The 10,063-nt window shown below is 54.4% G+C and overlaps 1 long non-coding RNA gene across 2 annotated transcripts; it reads right to left on the bottom strand.

Annotated features, from left to right (window-relative positions):
* Positions 1–2,680: 2,680 nt before the first annotated feature.
* On the bottom strand, positions 2,681–8,625 carry LOC138117012 (uncharacterized). 2 transcript variants are annotated; one of them, XR_011154452.1, is made up of 3 exons: positions 8,557–8,625; positions 7,913–7,990; positions 2,681–7,544 (listed from the first exon to the last, which is right to left on the bottom strand). It is a non-coding gene; the product is annotated as an uncharacterized lncRNA (long non-coding RNA). The 2 variants fall into 2 exon arrangements; XR_011154451.1 differs by having other exon boundaries at positions 8,468–8,625.
* Between the last annotated feature and the right edge of the window lie 1,438 nt (positions 8,626–10,063).

Consider the following 10,063-nt stretch of genomic DNA (forward strand, 5'->3'; position numbering starts at 1 on the left):
GGGGCAGCGGCCACTCCTGCTGCTGTACCTTTTGAATATTTCTTAGACCATTGTCAACATTTTATTCCGCTCACACTTCTTAGCCTTTCCCGTGCGGCTCTTTTTACCCAGCGGCGCTGCCCCGAAGGTCCCGCGGTGCAGCTCTTTTAGTGACACGGGGCAGCCGCCATACCTGCAGCAGTACCTTTTCAATATTTCTTAGACCATTGTCAATATTTTATTCCCCTCACACTTCCCTTTGTCAATATTTTATTCCGCTCACATTTCCCAGCCTTTCCCGTGCGGAACTTTTTACCCAGCAGCGCTGCCCCGAAGGTCCCTCGGCGCAGCTCTCTTAGTGACACGGGGCAGGGGCGGAGAGCCCTCTAGGTGCGGCTCCTCTGTGGCACTTTACCGTGTTCTATTTTATTTCATTGGTACCTCGCGCGTTGCGCCGGGCGGGTCATTCGGAGACATGTACCGGCTCCCACAGCGCCCCGCCCGCCGCCGCTCCCCGGGGCCCTCCCCGCTGCTCTCGGGAGATCGCACACCGCAGGCGGCCCAAGCCCCGTCCCGCCGACGGCACTCGCCACCCGCCGCCCGCCGCCGCGTTCTCCCGCTGCCTACCGGCACGAAGCGGCGCTGCCGATGACGGAGCCGATGCGCGGCTGCCACGCCGCTTTCCCCGCGCCTCAGGGCCGGCGGCTTCGGCCCCACAGGGCGGCGTCCCCGCATCCGGGCCAGCCCGCGGAGCTCCTGCCGCCGCCGCCGCCGCCCCCCCGACTGAGGGGCCGCGACGCCGGCGCCCCCTTTTATACTCCGCACCCCCCTTTTCCCGCCACTGCCGCGCTGGGCTCCCCCCGCCTCAAAACCGCCCTGAAGCGCCCAAGGCGGGAACGGCGCAGCCGCGACGGTGCCTCAGAGAAGCTCTTTTAGCGGCACGGGGCAGCGGCCACCCCTCCTGCAGTACCTTTATTGTACTTCTTTTACCATGCTCAGCATTTTATTCCCTATACACCTCTCAGCCTTTCCCGGGCTGCTCTTTTTACCCAGCGGCCCTGCCCCGAAGGTCCCACGGTGCAGCTCTTTTAGTGACACGGGGCAGCGGCCACTCCTGCTGCAGTGCCTTTTGAATATTTCTTAGACCATTGTCAACATTTTATTCCCCTCACACTTCCCTTTGTCAATATTTTATTCCGCTCACATTTCCCAGCCTTTCCGTGCTGCTCTTTTTACCCAGCAGCGCTGCCCCGAAGGTCCCTCGGCGCAGCTCTCTTAGTGACACGGGGCAGGGGCGGAGAGCCTTGTAGGTGCGGCTCCTCTGTGGCACTTTACCGTGTGCTTTTTTATTTTATTGGCACCTCGCGCGTTGCGCCGGGCGGCTCATTCGGAGACATGCGCCGGCTCCCACAGCGCCCCGCCCGCCGCCGCTCCCCGGGGCCCTCCCCGCTGCTCTCGGGAGATCGCACACCGCAGGCGGCCCAAGCCCCGTCCCGCCGACGGCACTCGCCACCCGCCGCCCGCCGCCGCGTTCTCCCGCTGCCTACCGGCACGAAGCGGCGCTGCCGATGACGGAGCCGATGCGCGGCTGCCACGCCGCTTTCCCCGCGCCTCAGGGCCGGCGGCTTCGGCCCCACAGGGCGGCGTCCCCGCATCCGGGCCAGCCCGCGGAGCTCCTGCCGCCGCCGCCGCCGCCCCCCGACTGAGGGGCCGCGACGCCGGCGCCCCCTTTTATACTCCGCACCCCTTTTCCCGCCACTGCCGCGCTGGTCTCCCCCCGCCTTAAAACCGCCCAGAAGCGCCCGAGGCGGGATATCCCATGCGGCGGAATCCTTCCTGTACTGGAAAAGTTTCGGTAAAGAAAAAAAATATGAACTTCGAACTTTCCACAAACGTCCCAAAAAACGAAGCCGCTGTGAGGGGCTTCGAACGGTGCCTGGTCCCTCAGGTAACGGCGCTTCCCATTGGCTGCCGTAGTAGCCAGGGCTCCTATTGGCTGCCGCACGCTGCGACGCTTCCGATTGGCTGCTGCCCGACCCGCCGCCCCCGGGCCGCTGCTGCTGGGGGTCTCGCCAGGCGGGCTGCAGCCAGAGCAGGACACAGCGCAGCGCCAGCAGGCGTCCAGCGGTGCTCCGTGTCTGTCGGCGTTTGCAGTTCACACAGACAAATTGAATCCAAATTGCCGGCGATTTCCACCACCTGCTATTTCTCCTCTCTTTTCCTGGATGAATTTGACAGCGCTTTCTTTCCCCCCACAGAGTTGGAAAGCAAAATGCTCAGCTGCCCCTTGGCCATCTCCGCTTCCTTCCACAGCTCCAGCCTTGTCCCTCTTTCTCTCCCCCTTACTTTGCACTAGGTTCTCCCTCCTCTTTCCCAGGCAGCTCGCAGCAGAGACATTTCACCCGCCGGCAGCACCTGCTTCCTCTCACTCCGTCCCAGTTTGCCCACTTTGAACTACTGGAGCCGCCTGCCCGCGGAGCCGGACCCGCCGTGCGCCTGGGTAATGGTGGCGTGAATGATCGCAGGGATTATTGGGGTGGGCTGGGCCTGGCCAGGTGCCTGGTGCCAGCAAAACCGCTCTGTCCCTCTCCTCCTCACCCTGGGCAGGGAACAGAACACATCAGGAAAGACCTGAGGATCGGGAGAAGGGCACAGAGAGACCACTCACGGGTCACTGGAATAAGAGACACGACTGGGGGGGAATAAATTGAATTTATTGTTAAACAAATCAGAGCAAGAGAATGAGAGGTAAACCTGCAGGGGTTCAAGCCTAGGAACGAGGACTTTTTCCTCGGCAGCTCGCAGCTGCACGAGGGGGATAAAGGATTCCCCGGGGCCCCCGAGCAGCGGCTCTGCCCCCCCTCAATGGTGATGTGTCCAGACCCGCTGGTCCATCCCGCGCTTTGGGGGGCAAGAGTGGAGCAGGCGCTGAGCTGCTCCATGGAGCTTCCAGCCCCTGTTGGATCCGTCGGGGCGTGACACAGTCACTGCTGGGCGTCCGTCGGCGCTCGGTGTCTGTCGGCGTTTGCAATCCCGACAGATAAATTGAGTCCAAACCGGCAGCGCCAGCTCATCTTTACTGTTCTTTTTCAATTTCTTAATGAATTAAGGGAAAACTCCCTTTAGTCACCATTGCAAAGCCTTGAATCAAGGGGAAAACAGAGGTTCCCTCTCAATTTAGACCCGTAATTGATGCATAAGGAGGGTCTCCCCTAAATTTAAACCCAAATAAAAAGTGAATCAAGGGGGAGTTTTGCTCAAATTAGCCTCCTAAAATGAGGGGAAATGCAGTTTCCTCTTCAATTTCCCTCAAGAAACACCATTTTGGGGGCTTTTGGACACATTTTTCCTCTATGAAGGTCCCTTCAAATGAGGGTCCCCCTCGATGGAACTCTTATAATGGCACATAAAGAAGTTCTTCTCAAGGGAAGCCCTTTAAAACCAGGGACGGTGGTGTTTTGCCCTCAATTTTAACCTTAAGATGATGAAAATGGGGCGGTTTCCCTCAATTCAAATCCATCAAGCAGCACCATAAAGGCTTTCTTCTTCCATTTAGATACGAAACTAATGGAAAACAGTGATTCCCTGCCAACTGAGATACAAAATCATGAAAACGTTGTGTGTTCCTTCAATTGAGACCCTCCAAATCGTAGATGAAGTGGGATCCTCCTAAGTTCAAACACAATTACAGAAATGGAGTGTTTCCCCCTCAATTTAAATCCTTTTTCTTCTCGTAACCCCCCTCCCCCCACTTTTTTTTTGGGGGGGGGGGAGAGGCACTGGGAGCACTTCCTCCTCCTCACTGGTCGCACTTGGGGCTGCTGCACGTTGGAGAGTGATGGGAAGTTTCCTCCCAGTTCCCTCCCAGCGTTCCCAGTATCTCTTCCAGTGCTCCCACTGGCAAAACACTGGGGGGCACTGCATGGTCTGATGATGGGGGGGTGCATTGTCGAGGATCACAGAGGAGCCCGGGGGGTCCCAGGCGTCCCTGGGGGGGTTCCAGATTCAGCAGTAGGATTTTTCTGACTATGAGTGAGCTATGTGGCCTTTGGAGGTGTCCGTTCTTCTCCTGCTCACAACAGAGCAGCTCAGAGGTGATTTGGCTCCTGAGCATTTCAATTTAGGACCCCAAAGAGAGGAGGAGCTGCTGCCCACATGACACCTTACAGCTCTGCCAAGGGGCATCTAACCCCATGTATGCTCAGGAGGTGGGGATGCAAACCCCAAATCCCATCTCCACCTCCCTCTGCACTCCTTTAAGGGGTTCCTCTAGTCTGGAAAACCAGTCCCATAACTACAGTAAACCCAGTCTCCTGAGTGAGAAACCACATACTTGTAGTTCCTCTGCAACAGCCTCATCCCACCTCCAGCAGCCCCTGGGAAGTTGCAGGCAAGAACACCTAACCTGGTAAGCACTTCCATTTCTTGGCAGATTTCCAGGGCAATGCAAAAACATTTCAAAGTATTTTTTCAAAACATCTGCCTATTGTCCTTTAATGCAAAATAGTGATTCCATACCAGTCCTAAGAAGAACAGGCCCAGAGAAGACCTTGCTCTCTACAAGTCCCTGACAGGAGGGTGTAGCCAGGTGAGGATTGGCTGCTTCTCCCAGACAACCAGTAACAGGACAAGAGGAAATGGCCTCAAGCCGCACCAGGGTTGGACATCAAGAGGACTTTCTTCCTGGAAAGGGTGGTCAGGCCTTGGCAGGTGCTGCCCAGGCAGGTTTGGAGTCCCCGTTCCTGGAGGTGTCCGAGGGACACCTGGACATGGCACTGAGTGCTCTGGGCTGGGTGACAAGGTAGGGACTGGGCACACGTTGGACTCGATGACCTTAGAGGGCTTTTCCAACCTCAATGGTTCTGTGATTCTCATTATTCCAAATTCATTTGCAAAAGCTTTCACACCTCTAGTCACACCTTAGCAGGTGTGTAGGCCCAAGCTCATACATTTGAGAGATTTACTGCCTCCAATGGGATCTACACCGCAATTTCAGGAAGAAAAAAAAAAAGACTTCAGCCCTTACGAGAGAAAACTTCGCAAAAGCATTCCCTGGAGAGACATCCTGAAGGAAGGTGTCTCTCCCTCTTCTGACCATAGAGGGAGCTGAGTCTCCAGTGTTAATTCTAAAACTTTCAAGCTCCAAGTCTGACTCCCAGAAATTTTATTGGCCCCACTTCCCAGCACAATACTCAGACCTCACACGTCGAGGAAAAAAGCAGTGCAGATTAAATAATTAATGCTTCTGGGTACTGTTCTCCCTCTAAACTACACACAATCCCAAAGGAACAAAACCCTTAAAGAAGATGGACTGCTCTTGCTAGCACGAGAAGGAGAAATCTGACAGGGATCTAGTTCATCATTCTGCCAAGGCTTTGTCAAACACCTCAGCTCCTGCACTTCAGGGAATAAGAAGTGGCTTATAAGAAGTGACTTTTATGTCAGTGAGCATGCTATTATGGATTAATCTTGCACTGGAAAACAGTCTTCATACCCTACTGCATCACCCAAAGAGTTTGGAGGCTGCTGCCTAGAGAGCTCCCGAGTTGTATCTTCCTTGTCAATCTTATCAGCCCCTTGTTTGATTGTAAAAACGTAAACAAAATGCAGCAAGCATTGGCCCAACGGCTCAGGACTTGCATATCTCTTCCAAAGAGAGGGAGAAAAAAAGAGTGTTTCTCCCAAATCACAGAGTTTAAAAGTTCATGTTATCTACATATATTTTTAAAAGAGGAACAGTAAAATATCAGTTACTGTGCCAGTGGTGCTCCACTCTATTTCTCTTCTCTTCTTCCACTTGTAGCATCTCTAAGAATACTTTAAAACCAGCCAACCAACCAAAACAACAAAAAACCAGCATTGAATTGAAGCTGAACAAGAAGCAATCTGGCTGCTGGCTTGTGGGCACTCCACTGCCTGAGTTCCAGTAAGGGAGTTTATCCTCTCCGCAGTTTTGAGCCAGATCCCAAAGTACTGAGCATCAGCTTTTAGCTTTTTTAAGAATTTAACTGTAAGAAAAGCTGCTGGGGAGGGCCATGCTCCAGGCACATCCACGGGATTTCCCCTGTGCAGCTCTCTAAGCTGAACTTGTGTCTTTTCCTCTACCTTGCTGGGCTTGGCTCATGCATTTCTTGAGGGGAAGGCCCTGCACTGATCAAAGCATGTACTGACCTCAGATAAACAGCTTCTGTCAGTGTGGATCTATCCTAAATGGACCATTTCCCAAAGTAATTCAAGTGCCTGAATTTCACTTACTCAAAACTGCTTTTAAAGAGACCTGGTTTAACTGGGCAGCGCTCCTTCACTCCCTGTCAGTGTTATTCTTTGACCCTTGGAGAAAGGCTTTAAAGCAACAAAGGGCTTGCTAAGCACCAATAATTTACTCAGTCAAGAATTCAAATCAATAGCAAGGGCAGAGCCTGACTTCAAAACCTATTTTAAAACAGAATTTAAAAGCAGTTGCATTGCCAATTGACAAGATTAGAAAGGTTTCCTTAGCAGTTGCGATTACAAAGTAATGAACTGTGGAGGGAGAGGACGGAGCATGGAGCAGGTATGGGGCAGGGGAGAAGAAGGGGGAAACCTTCATTTGCACTGTGGGTTTTTAACCATCATGGTCACATCTCAAGGACTTGCAGAAACCAGTCTAATCTCAAAAAAGGAAAAGCTTCCTGGATATTTTTCATTTCAGCAAGAGCCTAAGGAAGCCCTCAGCAGCAGGAGATTGGAATAACTGCAACCCCTTGAACAAAGGGAGCAGGGTGTGCTCCTCAAAGCCAGACCTTCATCCACAGCCCCCAGGAGGTAGCAAAACAAGGATACAACAAAGCCTTAAGTGGGGAATGGGTTATCAAGGGTTTTATAAGGAAAAGTCTGAAAAACAGGACCTGGAGGGTGAGAGAGGAAAGAAATAGTGAGATAGCTGAGGCCTCTTGGAAAAAAAAAAGGGGGAAAAGGTCAGGATTAAATTCTAACTCAGCTGGAGCTGATCTTAAATGTAAAAGGGGGAAATTGTAGCAAGAGGAGACTTCTTTATAGCAGCAAAGTACTGGGATAAATTCACTATAGAAACGGAGAAATCTTTATCAGCAGCAGCTCTCTGCAAAGAGGTCAGGCATCCATTCCTCATGGCAAAACAGGGCACAGGGAATTGGGCCAGACAACCTCCCCAGGTTGATCCCAGCCCTAATTTCAAAAAATTGCACAGAAATATAATTGTGCATTAACACAGCAAAGTCTTCTTTCCAGCTTATCAGGCTTTGAGATGCCTTAGACTGAGATGCAAACCCAGCTCCTTACCACTGTGCTGTGCTCGGACTCTCCCCCCCTTTCCCTGACCCAATCTCCTGAGCAACCAACAGCTCACAAGGAGCCGGCACCCCTGGAATTTCACACTCGGCATCTCTTCCAAGCTCAACAGGTGAACAAACAGGTACTCCAACATCTCCTTCCTTTGTACTTCAGGCAGCACAGACCCACTGGGAGAAACTGGAATCCAAGGGCAGATGTAAACATGGGACTCCCGCTTGCCACTGTCTCCACCCGTTCTCCAGCTCAGCCCTGGGCTGGGAAACAAAAGACAACAAACATTTAAAAAACATCCTTGAGGTGTCTTGAGGATGCCCAGGCCTGGAAGAAAGGCCTTCCCATCACCCTCTTGGCCTTTTCCCACTCTGAGGAACTGTGCAAATGCACAGCCACACCCAAGCTGGACAGCCTGGGATGTTTTCTGCACACCAAACGCCACAGTCCCAAGCACCAGGAGCCTGAAGATGCCCTGGATTGCAATTCACAGCATCAGTGAACCCTGCACAGGACAGCCAAGTCGTTTGTGTGCAGAAGAAATAAAAGTTGCTATTTTTAGTAGTTAAAATACTCATGGGAGTTACTGGCTGCTTACACCAGTGGGCTTCATAGGGCCTCCCATACTTACGGATTTATCAGAAGAAGCAGTTTCAAGTTCCTTCCTTTTGGAGCCCAACTCCAAATGGGAAACTTCTCACGAGTGCTCCTGAGAGAGGCAAGTGGAACTTCAGGAGCTCAGGAAAGCGACTCCCTCCCCTGAGTCCTGTCTCACCTGCCCGAGCACCCAGTGCTTTTATACCACCTCTCTCCCTGCTTTCCACGTTCATTTAAATGTAAGAAACCTGCAAGTTCTCGCTCCAGCACCAGCCGCCTCTTCCCTGCGCCCCTAAACTGCCGCACTGCTCAGGCGCTGCTCCCCTCGGTTGCGCTGCCCCTTTGCCACGGGGCCGAGCTGGGACAAACTCCCGCTTTTGTTTCCCAGGAAAGGCTCTGCAGGGAGGTCCCGCCGTGCCGCCCGCAAGCCCCGGCCCCAGCCCCGCAGCTCCTCCCCGGCTCCGTGCCCGCGCCGGGACCGCCTTCACCCCGCGCAGCCCCCGCCGCCCGCTCCCGCCCGGCTCTGCTCCGGGGCCGCCCCCCCTCGGGTCTTTTCCCGGCACACGCCGCGTCGCCGTTCTCCGCTCACTTTCCACCTCGCTGCGGCCACAGCAACAGCCGCCCTCCTCCACTGTCAACACAACCCTCGCCCGCCGCTGCCGCAGCCGGGAACCGAACCTGGCGCTTCCGAGCCGCTCCCGGGCACCGCCGGACGGTACCCACGGCGCAACAGCACCCGGCGGGTAAAGCCAGTGCGCATGCGCAGCGCTGCCCGGCTCCGCCCCGCCCTTAAGCACCACATGACGTAACCAGGTACATCACTGCTCATGCGCTTCCCTTCCCACAACACCGCGCATGCTCAGCATTGTTTCCATTTCTCCCTTAAATACTACACGACAAAGGGCTTCCCCGCTGATCAGTGCGCATGCGCACCACTCCTAGCTGCAGTACTACTTTTCGGCCAGCAGGTGGCACCGGCGATGCGTCCAAGTCAGTGCGCATGCGTGCCTTTCTTGGCCGCAGTACCACCTTGAGCCAGCAGGCGACACCAGCGAGTCATCCAGCACTGCCCGCGCGCCTCCTGCCGAGAGCGCGAGCGCCGCTCGCGGAGCGGGAATGCGGAAACGGGGCTGGAGTTTTTTCGGTGTTTTATTGCATTCTCTACACAGAGCTTGAGAGAGAGAGAACTGGCAGGAGAAGGGAATGAAAACAGCACAAGTCAGAGCAGGATGGGCAGGTGGAGCACTGAGGGACCAGAAACCCTGAGCCAGTCTCGTTTCAGAGACTCCTGATGCACTCTGAGGCAGAAATAGGAAGACTTTTACTACTACAGCAAGATCACGCAGGGGGAGGAAAATCAGCAGGGAGGAAAACAGAGAGTAAAAACTTGAGAGTTTTTGGACAGGGAGGAGTAGAAATTCTCCAGATGTCTCTCAGACAAAAGCCTCTAACAGGCTCAAAGCAGTAAAACCAAAACTTATTTGCAAAGTTGATTTTTGCCACCCCCCCCTCAAAGTCCTGCTGGAACAGCCAGTGCAGGACCAGTCCCCACTGGTGCACGACCAGTCCCCACCAATCCCCATATACCTTTTTCTCTTAACCAGTACATTACCGGGACAGACTGGGACAGACCAGGACACCCCGGGACACCCTGGGACACACCGGCACACACCAGACACACCAGGACACACCGGGACAGGCCAGCAGAGCGGGCAGCGCTCGGCCTGCAGAGGAGCAGCTTCGGGGTGACCCAGCTGGGGCCGCCCAGTGCCTGAAGGGGCCGCAGGAAAAGACGGAGAAAGAGGATTTCCAAGGGACGGAGGGACAGGACACAGGGAATGGATTCCCAGTGCCAGAGGGCAGCGATGGATGGGAGATTGGGAATTGGGAATTCCTGGCTGGGAGGGGGGGGAGGCCCCGGCAGAGTTCGCCCAGAGCAGCTGTGGTTGCCCCTGGATCCCTGGCAGTGTCCAGGGCCAGGCTGGACACTGGGGCTTGGAGCAGCCTGGGACAGTGGAAGGTGTCCCTGCCATGGCAGGGCTGGCAATGGGTGGGCTTTAAGGTCCCTCCAACCCAAACCATCCTGGGATTCTGGGATTGTTATAAATGTACTGTGATGTTGGCTTTTCGCATGTTCCATCATTGTTATGGATGGATTGTGATGTTGTTTTTTTTCATGTTCCTT

This window comes from Aphelocoma coerulescens, chromosome 11 (assembly GCF_041296385.1).
Source record: "Aphelocoma coerulescens isolate FSJ_1873_10779 chromosome 11, UR_Acoe_1.0, whole genome shotgun sequence".
In the NCBI taxonomy this organism is placed as follows: domain Eukaryota; kingdom Metazoa; phylum Chordata; class Aves; order Passeriformes; family Corvidae; genus Aphelocoma; species Aphelocoma coerulescens.